We start from the raw sequence: 18,403 nt of genomic DNA, 5'->3' as shown, positions 1-18,403 counted from the left end.
AGGAAGGGAGGTAGAGGGGGGAACGCGTTCAGCAAGAACAGCCGTGTTGAAGGAAACAATGGCAGGGGCAATAGCGATGGTGGCAGCCTAGGCAGTCCCACTCTGGGCACCTTTCTGAATGGACAGAGGCAGCTCGGGGAAAAGAGGAGACCAGGCAGCGCCCGCAGAGGCTCTGAGAAAAGCGGCAAGGGAGGAGAGGGGGAGGAGGAGGAGGAGGTGGAGAAAGGGGGGGGGGGGAGGAGTGGGGAAGAGGCAGGGGGAGAACCCGGGAAGGAAAACCAGTAGCATCAGCAGCAGCCGCCGCCGCCGCCACAGCAGAAGCAGTAGCAGGAGCAGCAGTAGCAGCAGTAGCAGCATTTAGCAATAGCTTTAACAGCGCAGCGACAGTAGCAGCCGCCCTCCTCTCTCTCTCCCGCGGACGGCCGCAGCCACCTCACTGAGCGGGCTCCAGCGCCGCGCGCGCAGCCCGTGGGTGAGGTAGCCCCGGCCCGAGCGAGCGGCGGTACACGCGAAAAGCAGACCCTGAGAGGAGCCGGCAGCCACTGAGGCGCTGAGTTTCAAGGCCAGAGCCTGACAGCTCTGACTCCGTCTAGCACCGCGGCGGCGGCGGCGCCTGAGGGAGAGAGGCGCGTCCACCTGGCGGGCCCGGCGCATGGAGCTGAGGCAGAGGCGGCGGCGGCGGCGGCAGCAGTAGCAGCAGCGGCGGCGGGGGCAGCTCGAGCAGCTGCGGCGACGGCGACAGCCCAGCCTTGACTGGCCGCGCTAGCTCCAGCGCCCGCTGCCTGAGCCCGCCAGCGACGTGCGCCTCGATAGTCGGCCTGGGAGGTGAGTAGGAGCGCTGCCATCCAGCCCTCTGGCCTTCTCCCGGCTTCCCGGCTGGCGCGGGGTGGCGGTGGCAGGGGGTGGAACGGATTAGGGGAAGCCGAGCGAGAAGAGCAGGAAGGGAAACCAGAAGGGAGGGCGTCTATGTGAGAATGGCGTGTGTGTGTGTCTGTGTACGAGGTACTGAGGCCGCGAGGGTGAGAGATCCCGGCTAGCTCTGACAGGCACTGCAATCTAGGAAAGGCCTCTGTGCTTGCGCCGGGGGGAGGGGAAGCCAGCGGGCCAGAGCCGCTGCGCTCGCACGCGCAGAGCTGGGCAACGGGGACCAGCCGAGTGCCGCCTCCTTTCGGGCGGGCGCTGGGGAGATCCTTGCTGGGGAACCGGCACTAACGCTGCACGCTTCGACACGAGCCGGCAAACCCACGCGGCGGCGGTGACCCGGCATCAGGGCTAAAGCTGCAAAGGTGCGAAGCTCGGGCGCCGGCGCCTCCCGTGAGCGCAGGGCTCCCCTGGCGACCGCAGAGCGCCCCTGAGCACTCGTCACCCGACCACGGCCGCGGGAGAGTCTAAGTTGGGGGCCCTACCGAGCCTCACGCGGCTTGTCACCTTTGGGTAATTGGTAATTGGCCTGCGGCCCTTTCCCGCTCTTCGCTCTGCCGCGCCCCGCAGGACGTGTCCGCTCCGCTCTCGAACACCGGGTGGGGCGGGGAGGCCGCGAGCCCGCGCGGGGAGCTGGGCCAGGCTCAGAGAAAGTGTGGAAAACGCGCGGCTGAGTTGACGACGTTCTGCTGAGGAATCCAGTGGTTTCAGCATGACTGCTTCTGTCTATCTGATTCATGAGGGACCGAGTAACTCGCGCAAGATTTTCTTTTTCGAAGTTAAAAAAAAAAAAAAAAAATTGCATCCCCAGCACACTTGATTTTCATCGAGCTTCTGGTTGCATTTTGGAATAAATGGGTTTCATATTTTGCTTCTGGGTTTTGGCTCCCAGAATATTGTTGAATTCTGTGCACAGCAGTATACTTAGCTCTGTGGCCTTTTCCTAATGTTCCATTTTCTAGACTTATCTAAAAAGACATGATTTGGGTATAGGGCTCCCAGGTCTGTTTTTAAAAAGCATCGAAAGCACTTTAACCTGGGATTTGACTATCTCCTTGGTTGTTTTTGGGGGGAGGAGCAGTGTGCTGATAGTTGCTGAAATATTTTCTTGGTGAAAAAGGTGTTTCAATGGTCTTGAAACTATAGAGACCATTTGGTTTTCTGGGATGAACCTCCCTTACTTCTTTTACACATAGGGTAACATATGACCAAACGTTTTATTTACAGCATGATGTTCTCATGACCGAGGAGAATTTACACTTATTTAAAATATATTTTTAGAAGGGAACATAAAAGCCCTAAGTAACTGTCATTTTACATATTAACTGGGAAACCAGCTAATCAAATAAAACTGGCTGAGTGTCTGAAACTCTATCCCAGTGAAATATGTGGCTGTGAATATAATTAACCATCTGTCTGGTGAGCAATTTAAATTTGGGCTGGTACATTTTTATTACAGTGTCTAATTTCTGGAAGACATGTACATTTTACCCAACAGTAACAACAAAAACGTATTTGCTTACTAGGTCAAAGATTTACTTGTGTAATGGTGGGATTTCCCTTCCTCTCCCCCACACCTCATCTTTCCTAGTCCCCACACTCCTTGACCTGAAAGGCTAAAACAAGCCTCTTGGTTTTGCAAATGGCATATTTACAATAGAGGAACTCAAACCAAGCATGGCAGCTAGTGATTAGACATTTTTGTTTCTTGGAAATACCTTCCAATATTTTACCTCCCACAGAACCTAGATAGATTGCATGCATTTGAATTGAAAAAAAATTTTTTTTTGTATGCGCACGTGTTCAGATGGGGTAGGGTGATTCAACAAAATTTAAGTCTTGAAATTTGATTACATTTACTTTCTCTTATTCTAATTATCCACCTACCTCTCCCCTAGCTGTCCCAACCGTTCTTCCACACCCCACAGGCCCATACTCACACACACACAAAATCATATCCTTTTGTCCTCATAGCCAGTTTTTTAGGTTAACAATATTCAGTCTGTGATTTTAACAGTATGTTGAGAAACTGCTTTTTTAAAAAAAAAAAAACAAACATTGAGTGTAAAATAGCATAACATGAAAGGACATTGTACATGTTTTAAAATTTTTCCCTATGATGTGATTTTAACCAGAAATTTATTACAAGGGAAAAAAGGAATAGATTTTGGGTGGAGATGAAACGGGCCTGGAAAGATTAGGTTTCAGAGATGTCCACCAAATAGCTGTTGTTAATGTAACATAATGCAACATAGCATAACATAACATAATTAAAATGAACCATGGATTGATTGTGCAGTGGGCTAGAGAAAGTCATTTAAAGGAAAATCCTTTTAAAACAAATATTTGGCTAAATAACAGCCCTGATAAATGGGTAACAATTATGTAAGCACATGGTAGAATTTGACATATGTCAAGTCCGTTAAATAAATCAACCTGTTCAGTGAATAAATATCTGATGCATTAGTGCTTTTTAAAACACACACACACACACACACATGCACACGCACACGCACACACGCACACACACACACAAGCAAACCTATAACATCCTATTGCCAAAGTCAAACAAGTGCAGAATACTGCCACTTTCTCTCTGTTTTACTCAATCCCGCTTCTGTTTTTCTTTCTTTACATTGATTGTCTAATTACTTGTAAGCTACCCAGCGAGCCGAGAGCTAAAGATGTGGTAGTGTTGCCTGTGTTTATGAGGTGGGAGAAGAGAGGTGAGGAAAGTGATAAGGGCTGGATTTTTAAACACACAAAGATAGGCTCACGGATTTCTGACACAATCAGTGGTGGAGATCCCAATCTCAGAAGTATTTGCTTAGGAGAGGGGCTAGCCTAACCAGAGAAGCATTGATTGCAATTTCTGTGTTCCTAAGTCCGTTTGTAATGAATACTTTCTTTTTCTCCAAATCCCTTTGTAAAGGGAGAAAAGGAGATTCTGATTGGCCTTTGACTAAGTTATATTGTCTTTAACCTTATTTATCTGGTGACACATAGATAGTTTAAAGTGTTCCTGCTTGTAGCAAGCGAAAGAAGAGAAGGACCAAAGTGGATGATGGAGAAGGGAAATGATACACTAAGGAGTAGGTCATCTGGCTTTCCTGCTTTTCCCATCTTAAAGACTTCAGATTTGGACATTTAAATTTTTTTCTTTCTTTCTTCTTTACATTTTACTTCCTCTGAAAAGTTGCACATCAGCTAGCTACCTAACTGACAGTTTCTCCACCAGAAAGTACCTTTTCAAACCCAGTGTCATAGAGTTAAACACAAAGGACTTGGTTGGGCTCTTCTTGCCACTTCTCCATGGCTGCTTGGAAACAAAATAAAGGGTGCTGGACGAGCCAGCATCACTTGGGGCTGTCTTTAACTTCAGACCTTTCCTCTCACCCAGAAAACTTCATTTTAGGCAGAGGCGAACATTCCTGTTTTCTCAAACAACATTCGCCCTGTCCAAAAGTAAGCACATCAACCTTAGAGAAGTCTGGTCTGGGGTGGGGTCAGCTAGGAAAGTGGAGGGTGAGGGTCAGCTAGGAAAGTGGGGGACACTACCTTTTAGCAATGCTAAGGCCTTTTCTGGGCCAGCTACAGGTAAGGATAAGGACCCTGTCTCTCTTCCCTCTGGTCCCTCATTGCCCATTGTGGTTCATAGGCCTCTGCTAGGGAATGTGCTTCTTTTGGCCTCTTTTGCTGTAGGTAAGCACTATGATCCAATGTCTTTCACTCTCTTGTTCTCTGGTAGAAAAAGGATTGACGTCTTCCAGACCAACTACGAGGCTCATAATTTTAATTTTTCTAAAAGGTACTTCAATAGGTCATCTTATCCATATCCAGTAAGGTGATTTTGATATAAACAATTATCTACTATTTTCTCAAACACCTCAAAATCCTATTTAAAAAGTTACACCTCTCTCCCTCAATAGCCCATTTTAAGTATTACACAACTAGCCTAAGAAGTTGCTCCTGATGTTTAACCTGAGGGAGATTAGAAGTTAGATACCAAGATTATACCGTGGGCCTCACTGCTAGAGTAGTGCCAAGCCATCCTTCATTGAGAACAGGTGTAGAGATTCATTTTGTTTGGGGAAAGTTAAAGCATTTCCTCTATGGAGGACTGTAGGTTGGGTGGCCATATGTTTTAGTTTATACTCGTTGTCCCATCATACTTATTTCACTCTCGAGTGTCCCATTTTTGACAAAAAATTCTATGTTCACCCTAACTATAAGTCACCTTTAAATCAAACAGTGCTTCTTGATTTGGGGAAATGGTTATATTTGTAAAACTTGGTGGGGGGTAGGGATAATGATTTTGAAGATGTTGTAATCCCTTAACCAGCTCAGTCTATCCTTTTCCTAGCTAAGAAGTCTTTCTGGAGGATGAGAATCTCAGAAACGATTCAGGCTTTGGGCTTGGCAGAATTGGATTACTGGGTCTAAAGACATACCTCTAATGTGCATTTGTGCATATGCACACATATGTTATCTCCGTGCTGGAGAGGGGCTGTTCTCATTTTCATGAAAAACTGGTAATAGGTAATAAGCTCAAAGCATATCAGAAAGCATTTAGGTTAAGAAAGATCATCCCGATCATGGTAGTTGTAAGACAAAAGAGGGTGGTACCAACTGAAGTATGAATTCTTCTTTTGAGAAGTACACAGGTAATTCTTTCTCTGTCCAGAATAGTTTGCATGTGGTCTTGCCAAATATACAGGTATATGAATAAAATTTAAATATATCTCCATTTGCCTTTTCTGTAATGGACAAGATGACTTTTTAAACTGCCTTCCAATCTGAGGAATCTATGATTGGTTTTCATTGATTTGGGGCCAGGGTCAAAAGAAACTATGGCCCACAGGCCAAATCTGGCCTGCTATAGAAAAAGAAATAATAGAGACAAGAAGAAAATGTGAAGCCATTCAGAGCTGCTGTTGCAAATGGTTTTAAACTTCCTCTTCATAATTGAGCTTTGCTTAGGCCAGTGTTAGAATGAGTCCACATTTCCTGAACACACACCTATCAGCTGATATCTAGGGTTTGGGAGATCATCCAAAACCTGCTGGAGTGGCAAGAGGATGACCCTGAAAGTGAAATCCACACGTGAATTTGTTTGTTTGAGTCAAAATGTCAATAATGATCTTTTCTTTCTTGCCTATTGCAGTAACCTAAATTTTATAGTGCTAATAAATTCTTCCTGCCCTCCTTCCCAATGTTTGCCATTTCATTCCAGGCATCCACGTGATTTATTAACCCAGAGACCAGATCTCAGCAATTTGCTTGAACAGAGACTTGTCTCTTTAGTTACTAAATAACTGGACCACATTCTAAAGAAGCGCTTTACTGAATAGGAAATTAGAAAAAGTGGGCCATAACTATCTAGCTTAGCGGTTCCTAAACTTTTTCAGCATGAATCCCTTTGGAAACTATGAATGCCAAGGATACTCTCTTCAGAAAAGTGCTCATTTACATATATGACATTCACATACATTTTCAGGAAGTCCAGCCACATACATTGTGAGTTAAAAACCTCTGCACTAGCCTTTGTCCAGTTATTACGAGAATTCCTGTTCCATGGATGTCGTGGTCAAGGTAACTTGAAGTGGATGATCCTTAACCCACTGTGCCGAGCTGGGGGATTGAACCAGGATTGCCACAGAGACAAGCCAGATTATTAACCCACTGTGTGACAGCGGGAATTCCTTTAGGCATTTTTTATTATGAAAAAGAGTCACTTAGCACTTATCTTGACATTACTATTCTCACCAAAAATAAGTCCAGGTTAGTTTCTCCAAATCCTTTTGTCAACTTTCAGATTCTTAAAACTGTCTGTTCAACACTCACCCTCCACAAGTCCATTATTAGTATATAAAATGCATTACATAAAAGCTCACTCAGGCTCACTGCCCCTCATCTCTCTCTTCATCTCTCTCGCTATCTCTGTATATTTCTCTTAGCCAATGGCCTTGACAAAAATAGGAAACGCGTGCTAGTGGACTCATGGGTCTTTTGTAGCATTAGCCATCCTGGAGATCTAAAATCATATATTAAAGACAAACTCCTTGGCTCCTACAAACATCAATATATGCCACATCTGTGCCTTGGAGTTGCAGTAGCAGGAATATGTGGTGTTCTTATCCATGAATGTTTCCTGCCTGTCTCTTTGCTTTCTTTTCTTAGCAGTTTGGAGTATGGCACACTGTGAGGGCTAATAGAATTCTCAATTTGGAAGCGTCCATTAATGATCATTTTTAATTTTATTCAACAAACATTGAGCATCTATTATGTACTAGGCACTGGGATACTTGGGACAGAGAAAGGAATAAAACTGATTCTGTCTTATAGAAAATTAGTTTTGTTTCTGGTTAGGTCTTTTTACCATTTTTATTAATTTACCCTACCCTTTTTCTAACACGATGCATTTTTCTATTATTTATACATTCCCCCTGTTAGAAAATAAGTGTAAATGCCCAGTTTTCTAACAGAACAAGAAATTCCCTGGCAAACAGTTACCTCTAGCTAAATTGAGAGAATATTTCCAGCCTCCATGGCACAAACGCTTCTGTTCTTATTTCTGCCTTGGCTTAGCAGGTCCCATTTAATAGGGAGTAACATGTTTTTTTCCCTGCAATTCTGAGGCAAGATTTCTATCATTGCTATCATTGGTGATGTGGAATTGCAAATAGCATTAGCCATGATGCACTACCATTAACTCAAGATTATAATATATAGTTATTGACTTCTGACTAATGAATCAAATGTACTCTGCAAAAAGCCAGTTGAGTGGGTTAGTTTTTAACTCCTTTTTGGTGGTTATATTAGTTTTTTCTAGCAAACTACCAAAAACTTAGTGGTTTAAAACAACATAAATTTATTATCTTATAATTCTAGAGGTTAAAAATCTGAAATAAGTCTCACTGAGCTAAAATTAATATATGGCCAGGGTTGCATTCCTTTCTGTATGAGAGACTCCGTTTCTTTGTCTTATCCAGCTTCTAGATTCTGCCCACATTTCTTGATTCATGGCTCCCCTACATCCTCAAAGTCAGCAATGGTGGATTGATTCCTTACATTGCATCACTTCAATCTTGCTTCCGTCATCACATCTCCTTCTCTTACTCTTCTGCTTCTCTCTTCCATCTTTATAGACCTCACTGATTACATTGGATCTACTTGGACAGGGTTATCTCCCATCTCAAAGTTGGTTGATGTGCAAACTTAATAGCATCTGCAACCATAATTCATGTTGTACAGTATAACCTAATATATTCACAGGTTATAGGAGGTGGTATGTGGACTACTTTGGAGGGTCATTACTATGCCTACCTGCCTAAAAAAGATGTTTTTTTCTTTCTCAGTTGCGAGGACAGACAGGTCCTACAGCACCCTTCTCCCAATTTCCCCAATAGTTATATCTTACATAGCTTTAGTATAAGACCAAAACCATGAACTTGATATTGGAACAATGGGTATGTTTAGTTCTATGTCATTTATCATGTGTGGATTTGTGTACCATTACCACAATTGAGATAGAATACTCTTTCATCCACCACAAAAGTTCTCTCTTGTGCTACCTCTTCATTTTTTTTTTTATCGTCACACTCACCCATTCACTTCCACTATCCCTAACCTCTGGCAATCACTAATCTTTTTTTTTTTCTACATCTATAGTTTTGTCATTTCAAAAATGTCATGTAAATGGAGTCATAGAGTATGTGACCTTTTCAGGTTCACTTTTTTTCATTTAGCATAATGCCCTTGAGATCTATCCAAGTTGTTCTGTGTATAAATAGTACATTCCTTTATACTGCTGAACAGTATTACATGGTATGAATGTATCACAGTTTGTTTAACCATTTACCTGTTAGGGGACATTTAGTTGTCTACAGTTTTTGGCTATAACAAATAAAGTTGTACAGGTTAGTGGTACAGTTTTCCGTGTGGACATGTTTTCATTTCTCTGGGGAAAAAGCCTGAGAGTGTGATTACTGGGTCTATGGTAAGTGTATGTTTAGTTTTTTAAGAAACTGCAAAACTGTTTTCCAGAGTGCCTGTACATAACTTATCACAGTCTACTAGTATCAACATTTTACTTGTTTAAATAAATGTTACTTCTCATTAAGCCCTTTTATCCTCCCTTATTTATAATATCATTGCCCTAGATATTTCCTCTACATATATTTAGAAATACATCAGACAGTATTACATTTTTTGCTTCAACTGTTAAACATAATTGAGGAGACGCAAATTCAATTGTGTTTACTCTTAATTTTACTCTTTCTGTTGTTCTTCCTTCCTTCTTGAGGTTTCAAGATACCATCTTTTATATTTTTCTTTCTGTTTAGAGAACTTCCTTTAGCTATTCTTTCAGTGAAGATTCATTAGCAACATTCTTTTTGTTTTCCTTTATCTGAGAATTTCTTGATTTTCCCTGCATTCCTAAAGGATATTTTCACTGCATATAGGATTCTAAGTTGACAGTTCTTTTCTTTCAGCACTTCAAAAAGTTGTGCCACTCCCTCTTGGTCTCCATGGGTTCTGATGAGAAATCATTTGAATTATTTTCCCCTGTTGGTAATGCATCATTTTTTTCTCATTGCTTTCAAGTTCTTTTTTTTAAAATGTCTTTAGTTTTCAAAAGTTTGACTGTGATGTGCCTTGTCATAGATTTCTTTGGGTTCATCCAGTTTGTAATACTCTTAGCTTCCTGAATCTGTAGGTTTATGTCTTTTGTCAAGCTTGGGAAGTGTTCGGGCATTATTTCTCTGAATACCTTTTCTGTCCTGCCTGCTTTACATTATTGTTCCAAGCCTCCTCTAATGACAGGAAAGTTAGGTATTTCTTTCTACAGAGACTCTGAGGCCTTGTTAATTTTTTTCCATCTAATTTTCTTTGCTGTTCAGATTGGATAATTTCTGTTGTTTTATAATCAAATTACCTGATTCTTTACTAACTCCTCTTCATTCCATTGCAAAGACCATATATTGAGCTTTAAAATTTTTCCAGTTATTATATTTTTCATTCTAAAGTTTCCACTTGGTTCTTCCATGTAGTTGCTGTTTTTCATTTGTTATAAGAGTGTTTGTAAATGATTATTTAAGCATTTTTATCATGGCTGCTTTTAAATCTTTGCCAGATAATTCTAGCATCTCTGTCATCTTGGCTTTGGTATCTATTGCTTGCCTTTTTCATTTAGCTTGAAATATTTCTGGTTCTTGGTATGATGAGTGATTTTTAACAGAAACCTGCACATTTTTGTAGTACATTACAAGATTCTGGATCTTATTTAAACTTTCCATTGTAGTTAGCTTTTCCTGACACTGCTTCAGCAGGGGAAGAGAGTATGCTGCCTTTGTTACTGTCAGGTGGAAGTAGAAGTTCAGGTTCCCTTACTCAGCCTTTGTTGACATTTGGAGGGCAGAGCTTCTCATTACTTCTGGGTAGTGGTTGGAATTCAGCCACATTTCAAGTGCTTAATTATCATATGTGGTTAGTGGCTACCATATTGGATAACACATGCATAAAACAATTTCATCAGTGTTCTAGGAAGACTGAGGATGGTGAAGGGAGTTTGGTCCTATAAGAATTGAGGTTTGGGGTTAGATAATCTAGTACAAGTAGAATCAGACAAGGACCTAGTTACTGGATTTTCAGTCTGTGGCTGGGATTTTATTTCCAAAACCTGAGGTACTACGAATGTTACAGAGATATGTGTTCAGGGAACTCAACTGGACATTATCAACACAGTAGAAACAATGAAACTATGCCATAGTATTAATCAAGTTTCGTCCTCTCAATCCTTGTGAGAGAGGTAGGGTGACATGCTGTAGATTCCAGTACCACTCCATTTGGTTAAAGGGAAATTCTCCACTATTGGGAAGAAGTTTGTTTATTTATAGCAACAAACTCTACCTCCATGACTGAAGTAACCATTGATTGAGGAAATATTAACAGAAAAGAGTAGGTTATGAACAGGGTATTCATTAGGTTTGTAAAATCTAGGGTTTATTTGGCATCTTGGTGGCACCAGTGTTCTGATCCTTGAGGCTTCCAGCGTGCTCAGTAAGTTGGGTGGCATTTGTGAAAGAGCTCTGTCCTTCACAGAACTCCATGTTGACTTGTTGGCACTTTTTTGTCCAAGGCCCAGAGAGTCAGTAGACCCTGTTATACAGCTTCTTTGTACACTGGTATAACTGTTACCTTCTCAAATCTCTCTTGCTTAGACTTGCAGGACTGTCCTTAACATTGAGTCAGTGTTCTCAATTTCCCCTTGGGGCAGTTCAGTAACATTTTCCCTTATTGGATCTCTATATTTGTGAATACATCTCTGAGTGCTTGCTTTTATGGGCTGCCTATGTACTTTACCTCTTGGCAAGGGAAGAGGTGTATTTATTATCTATTGAATATATGTTTTATTATGGTATATGTCTCATTTCCTTTTCCTATAGAAAATCCTATATGTGCAAAGCTGTGGTCTTGACGTGTTTTTTTAAAATATATATTTTTAAATTTTATTTTGATTTTTTCCATTAGGGCTGCACCCATGGCATATGGAGGTTCCCAGGCTAGGGGTCGAATCAGAGCTGTAGCTGCCCACCTACACCACAGCCACAGTAACGCAGAATCCGAGCTGTCTGCGACCTATACCACAGCTCATGGCAACACTGGATCCGTAAATGTGGTCTTGACATGTTAAGATGTTTCATAAATGACATAGTCAAATCTATTTGACTAAATAGGTAAAAGAAAAGGAATGAGTTCTTCAGATTTATGTGGTTTGACTTAAAGCTAAACAAAAACATATTCATTTGAAGAAGAAGCAGTTTGGAAGTTAGGCTGTAAAAAGAGAGATGGGCATGCTTCATAACCCAAGGTCAAGTTTTCAGTTGTAAATCAGGACCGTGACTCACTTAGATCCTTCCATATGTGTATTTGTGGGGAAGAGGTGATTATTCCTGGTCTGTTACTCAGATATATGGAGATGAAATAGTGGGAGCAACCAAAATCCAGATTTGTCACTTCATCTCTCAATGAGGCTCCAAATACACCACTTAATTTTGAAGACAGTGGTCAATAGTTAAGCAAAGGGATCAAAGGATCAGGATACTACTATACACATCTGGGAAGAGAATCTAGAATCAGTCATCCTTGCCATTGATCTCAGTCTTTTCCTATAAGCCACTGTTTGTTTTTTTTTTTTTGCCCTATTTCAATAATACTTCATACATGTACATATATTTAGCACCTGACTAAATGTAAAGGCCCATTTGTTTATTGTCCAGATAAGGTGGTAATGTCATGATATTGCTGACCCCAGTGATTTGATTCATGATTCATCAAGGACAAGTCACTTCTAGCTAACCAGTGTAAGATGCTGAAAAGCAAATAGGTGGACTAATCTCTCCCTTTTGATTTTCACCTGTACCATTCTACCTTTAGGTATGGCTTTGATATCTTCCAGCACTGAGCACATTTGGTTAATGGAGGCCTAAAGTGAGTGCAGCTAATGCCAAGAATGGGGTTCTTTTATTTTGTGAAAATTTATTAGACTTAAGAATCCAGAGGCCTCCCCCAGATAGTCAGGCCACATACTAGATAAGAGCACTGTCAAATTACTTTAAAAAATATTTATTACAGTACAGTTGATTTACAGTGTTGTGTCAATTTCTACTGTACAGCATAGTGACCCAGTCATACATATATACACATTCTTTTTCCCACACTATCTTCCATCATGTTCTCTTTTAAATGAAAAGCCATTTTGTCATAATATGCACTGAAAGAAAAAGTGTGATCCCAGGTATGCTCTTTATTTTGCCCTCTCTCCTTTTAGACTTCCTCAGCCTTTCTCTGATCTTCATGGCTCTGACTCTACTCCCAAGATCTCTCTAGAAAGCCCTTTTTAATGAGATTCTCCCTTCTCCATTTATTGTACTTATGGCACTGAAATGCTGGGTGTCTCACAATGTAAGGTGGTATCAGCTACGATGAGCTTAGAGGAGGATGCTGGGGTGATCAACAATTTCCAAACCTTCAGATAGAAGCAGTGCTTAAGCAACTGGGTTAGCCTGAAGTAGAAGAGGCAACAGTGGATGATAGGGTAGAGAGTTGCTGTCTGGGCTTGTTGCTGAGATGGCCAGCTGAGGGAGACAATTGTGTGTTCAGTGGTCCTGAGAAAGTAAAAACTAAGACTGATGTGTCTTCATTTAGGAGACATTTATGTTAAGGGACCATAGGCACAAAAGCTGCCAGTAATAACATCTTATGATTCTATAGCCCCTCTCTTGTAGAAGATTTAAAGGGATACTATGTTTTATTTCATTTGACCTCACAAACAACCTCATGGACTTAGGGAAGGTAAATATTAAAGACATATAGGACAAGTTGCTTCCCCTCCCTGGGCCTCAGTTTTCAAACTGTGAAACAAGGGCTTAGTCTAGAGCTGATCTCTTAAGATCTTTTCCCACAGCGACAGTTTCCACGATGATAACATTTTCCAGATGGGGAAATTGAGTTTCAGATAGTTTAAAGTGAATTTCCCAAAGACACACTATAAATCAGAGACAGAGTGATTATTATAGACCAATCCCTGATATTTTCCCTTGGATTTCCGTATCAGTGGCCTCTTTGAACAGTGAGGTAAGGGAAACTCTCACTTCAGAGCACACAAAGCTTGTGCTCATCCATTCCATTTAATGCACTCCCTCGCCTTCACAGCCTACTCCCATCACTTAGCAGGGCCTTCAACCTTCCCCTTGATGTTGCACAGGATCCATATCTCCTTTGACTACAGCTGCTCTCCTGGCATATTGTGTGATTGGATGCAAGGTCATTGCTATCCTTAGAGAGCAAAGTCTGGAGCCAGCACTTCAGTTACATCAGCCAAGAGAGGCTATGGCTCCTAGGTGTGGCAGAAGGTTAGGGCAGGAGGAGCCATTCAAAAATATCATATTGTGAGGTGCCCACAAAAAGCAAAGAGGGCTGGATGAAAAGGGCTAACAAAAGGGGCCATGTAGGGAATCAAGAGACAGTAAGTTGATAAAAGCAAATGGATTCAATTGTCAATCAGTATGCAGCAAAGAGCCAAGATGACTGAGATTTCTTCAGAGTTGGGGGATAAAATGGCATTTCTAACTGTGACAGGGATTTAGCTTGGGGGAGGGCAGCATGAGAAAAATGAAAAGCTTTTATCTTCAGCAGGTTCAGCTTTTGTAGTAAGACATTTAATTTAAGAAATGTTGTGAGCTGAGTACTGCGAGGGAATAAATTCAGAGAGCCATATTCCCCATATGATTCCTGGAAACCAGTAGGAGTTTGGCTCAAGAAGAGATGGCAGAAGGTGATTTGTGGTGTTGTAACAGCCGCCTTGGAAGCCAAGATGGAAAATTTGTCCCTGAAAGGCTAGGTAATTGGAGGAGAATCACTGGAAGTTTCTGTCCAGAGAAAATGAATGAGACAGAGTGGGGTTTTAAATACATATGGTGAGGGATGGGGGCTGGAATGCCCAGGAGTCCCCCTCTTGCAGTAGGTCCATTCATTAAATCCTTGGCTTATGAAGTTTGTTAGTCACTTTTGGGCAAAAAGTTCCTGAGTCCCCCAGGGCCTCTCTCTATCTGATCCCAGTGACCCCCCTCTTTTACTTTTCTTTGTTCTGTTATGTTTTTCTCTTTTTGAAATTAAATTCATTTAACCTTTGATAAACATAATCAATGAACATTTCACAGATTTTGAAAAATATGAAGAAGAAATATCAATCTTTTCTTTTAAAAATGACTCATGTTTTACTTTGAGTAATTATAAAAATGCTGAAAAACATTGAGAATCAATAACATAACAAACACACCTGGATCTTTACTCAGAATTGACAAACTTAACATTTTTTTATTGTGGTAAGAACATTTAACATATCTACCCACTTAGTTTTTTAAGTGTACAATACAGTATTGTTAACTATAGGCACTATGTTGTACACCAGATCTCTAGAATTTATTCATGTTGCTTAACAACTATTACAATTTTTAACATAAAGTTTGCTTTAGATTTTTTCCCAGTGGGAGAAATCATACAAGTTAAATTCTGTCCCCTGTTCCTCTTCTCATTCATTCATTCCTAGAGGCAAAGATGAATTTGGAATGTATTATTCAATATAATTTATAATCCATAGGCAAAAATATAGACTTGTTCTGTGTGTTATTCTTAATTTACATAAATAATATCCTAATGTATGTCATTCTTCAGCTAGTTTTCTTTTGCTTCATTCAACATCTTGTTTAAGGATGTATTCCATTTTTTCCTTTTACATTTCCTTTTCTCACTCTAACTGTACTCTAGAGCCAATTACATGTACATTGCTTTTTCATGATACTTTTTGTATACAATAATATCTAGTTACATTACACGAAAGTCGCAGAATCTGACTAATTGATAGCTCTTAGGACCAGAGAACAATTTGCAAAGGCTCTACGCAGCTCAGCCAGCCCAGTGATTTTGGCTATAAAACAATAAAGGGCAAAATTGGAAGGGTCTTTAGGGATACCGCCTTGTCTGCCTCCTACCCTATTTTATGAAGGAATAAGAGAGGCCCAGAGAAGGAAAATTACTTAACAAGGGCACACATCCATTTAATATTGTACTTGAGCCCCCTGGCTCTCTATCCCGTATGTGAAAGCTTTCCATGGCAAAAAAAGAAAAAGAAAAAAAAAAGAGAGCGAAAAAAGAAGACTAAAACTGGAATTGTTTGTTATAAAAACAGTCAATTTTAATAAAGTGTGGTAAATACAGAAGAGTATAAAAAAGAAGTCCTTCATTTTTATATCAAGGACTGCCAAATTTAGTATTTTTTCTTCTAATCTTTTTTTCTGTACATTTTAGTGTTTCTTTGGTTGTACCTTATCTTTTTTTCCCACTTAACATTATAATGTCATAATGCACAGTTTTCAAAAGACAGATTTGTACATTGAAATATTGCCAATGAATAATTTTTAAGGCACACTTTTGCTATATAGCCATTAAAATAGCATAGGCAGGGTCTTATGCAGAGAAGGAAACAGGGACCATGCTATATTCCCCAGCAAGTTTGTTCTGTTCTTTGACCAGATCTTGTTCTAAACAACAACAACGACAGCTAGATTGGTATTTGAATTATTCATTTGGAACTGTTAGATTGTGGTCTGAAATGGCCTGAGGTATGACCAGGTGATGCCCTGATACACCCCCTCCACCTCCAAACCAAGGCTAAGCGGTGCCTCCGAGGCCCATGGGAAGCCAATTCTGGGGCTTCTGAGCTCAGAGAAGCCACCTCTAAGAAGAGATAGTGATTGTTTTCCCTGGTCTGTGGAGTGAGGTAGGGTACTCAATTATTTTCTGAGCTGGGCCAGAAAATAATCATTTATGTCAGAGAAGCATCCATCCCTGACAAAGCCACACTACTTCCACACACACACACCACACACACACACACACACACACACACACACACACACACACACACACACACACGATTAGAATTGTTGAGTACAATTTTGGTTGCAGTCATTGTCATACATGCAAAACTACATTTAATTATCGAGACCTGCTGGGAGAAAGAGAGGTGATGATTTATCATTCTAGAGAGTTCAATGTGTTTGAAACAATGAAGCACTGAGAGATTAAGCTACTTGCTCAAGGTCACACAGCAAAAAATCAGGATGCTGAGATTAAAAAATAAAGTGAAATGAAAGTATCGTTATTCTTGGTCTTGGGTCTTGGAAAGCCAGACGGAGCTTAGCCCTCTGAAGCTCACCACACTTCGGCTTTAATCAGTTTAATTCATTGCTAACTTGCCCTTGCCACCTTTGGTTCTCTTTAGACGGACCAAATGTCAGTTCTCAGTAGTTGTGTAGAAGCATTTGACCGATTCAGTTCCAGGCTCTATTCTTTCATACAGAACTAGAAAGCCAGGAGGCATGCTAGTGGCTAACTGCATTTCTGCCTCAAGGTCTCTAAGGGCCAGTGTGTATGTTTGTGTGTTTGTGTGTTCATGAGTGTGTATACACCTGCAAATTAGTGAAGACCGCAGGATTGGAAATGTTCAAGATTTTAAATTGAAATAATTAAACAAATTCCTCTAAAAAGAACTCTCTTCCTTGCCAAAAAAAAAAAAAAGATTTTATTTTTAAAGATTCTGCAGTTGATTGAGGTTTAGAAATAGGCAGGATGAGACTCGGCAAACGTGTGTTTTGCTGGGACATAGGGTACTCTTGTTTCCAGGTCATAGAAGCCAATGTTGGGACAGTCCCAGCTGTGTTTACCCCCAGATTCAAGTTTCAGTTCAATGGAGCTTCTCTCCACACCCCTTTCCCCTCCACAGCAAAAGCTGTAGAGCTAAAGCTGTCTTTATAACAAGGAATGGCTTTAGGCACCGAGTAGCATTTCCCCTTAAAACTGGGCAGACAGCTTCCCTGTGGGAGTCTGAACCTGCCACACCTATCAAGGTCTTTGGGAAATGTGAAGTGGCACTTACTGCATCTAAACTGCAGAAAACTTGCCTATATGCTAACTAGCTTGGCTGTGGGAAATCTTGCATTTTTGTTTGTTTTGTTTTGTTTGTTTTTGCCTATCCAAAGGCCCCCAACTTAATCAATCAGGTCCAAATACATGGGTGTAGGGGGCATGAGGAGTGCTGCAGAAATTTCACAACTGTCCTCAGACCCAAGGTGGGTGGTAGAACAAGACTTCCATTATTCAGTCTGTTTCCAGTGTCTCAGGTAAGTGAAGATTGAAGTCCTTGCTGGGAAAGACAAGAGAGGCAAGTAGATGTGGGAACCTGGAAGAGTTGCAAGGGACCTCAGCCACAGATCAGAGAGATCAGTGCTTCCCAATATTTTAATTTCCTTTCCTTCTTTTTCACAAGGGTTAGTGCTTTGAAGAGGTTTTCTTTTCTCTTGAGAAAGCTAAATTTATTAAACAATAGTTTTTTCATGTTCATGCACAACACACACATGTGTCACAGTTTCTAATCAGCATGGATAACCAGTATTATTGTGCTCGGTTGCTCTAATTCTAGGGAAAAGCAAAGAAACTTGACATTTAGATAACTGGGGCAGCTGTATGATATTTAAGTGCTCTGTTTTCTTTAAAGTTTTGAAACATTGAAAATGACTTGAGGATCCCAGTGATTACCTTTGTGATCTGTTAATAGATTGGGAACCGTAGATTGGGACCATAGATTGGGAACCATGGATCTAATTAATTATTCCCTCCCTCATTTTTTTGAGTTAACAAGTAAGACTTTGGCCAAAGAGAAATATTTGAGCTGGTATTAAAACTCACCCATTTGGAGGCCAGTTTACATCCTTATACTTGGCTTCCCCTTTAACTCTCTGAGCCTATACTTTGATTCATCTATGATCAAATACTTTAAATGTCATGAAGGGGACTTTCAGCCAAAATCTGAAAGGATTATTAATCAGGATTCTCTAGAGAGACAGAATCAATAGTCTGT

The 18,403-nt window shown here is 40.8% G+C and overlaps 1 protein-coding gene across 2 annotated transcripts in view; it reads left to right on the top strand.

Moving 5' to 3' along the window:
• Window positions 1–249: 249 nt before the first annotated feature.
• The window catches only part of NEXMIF (neurite extension and migration factor), a 152,495-nt gene continuing 134,341 nt past the window's right edge, over window positions 250–18,403 (top strand). For both annotated transcript variants that reach the window (XM_085008448.1, XM_003484131.5), the window contains exon 1: window positions 250–825. The gene's annotated coding sequence lies outside the window, so the exon portion shown is untranslated. The remainder of the gene's footprint in view (window positions 826–18,403) is intronic.

This window comes from Sus scrofa, chromosome X (genome assembly GCF_054392235.1).
Source record: "Sus scrofa isolate SSC_HxYL_T2T_F1_AM1 chromosome X, Sscrofa_HxYL_maternal_Yorkshire_Landrace_v2.0, whole genome shotgun sequence".
NCBI classification, from domain to species: Eukaryota; Metazoa; Chordata; class Mammalia; order Artiodactyla; family Suidae; genus Sus; species Sus scrofa.
Note: the sequence above shows the minus strand (reverse complement) of the source record. Positions and strands in the feature narration are given on the sequence as shown.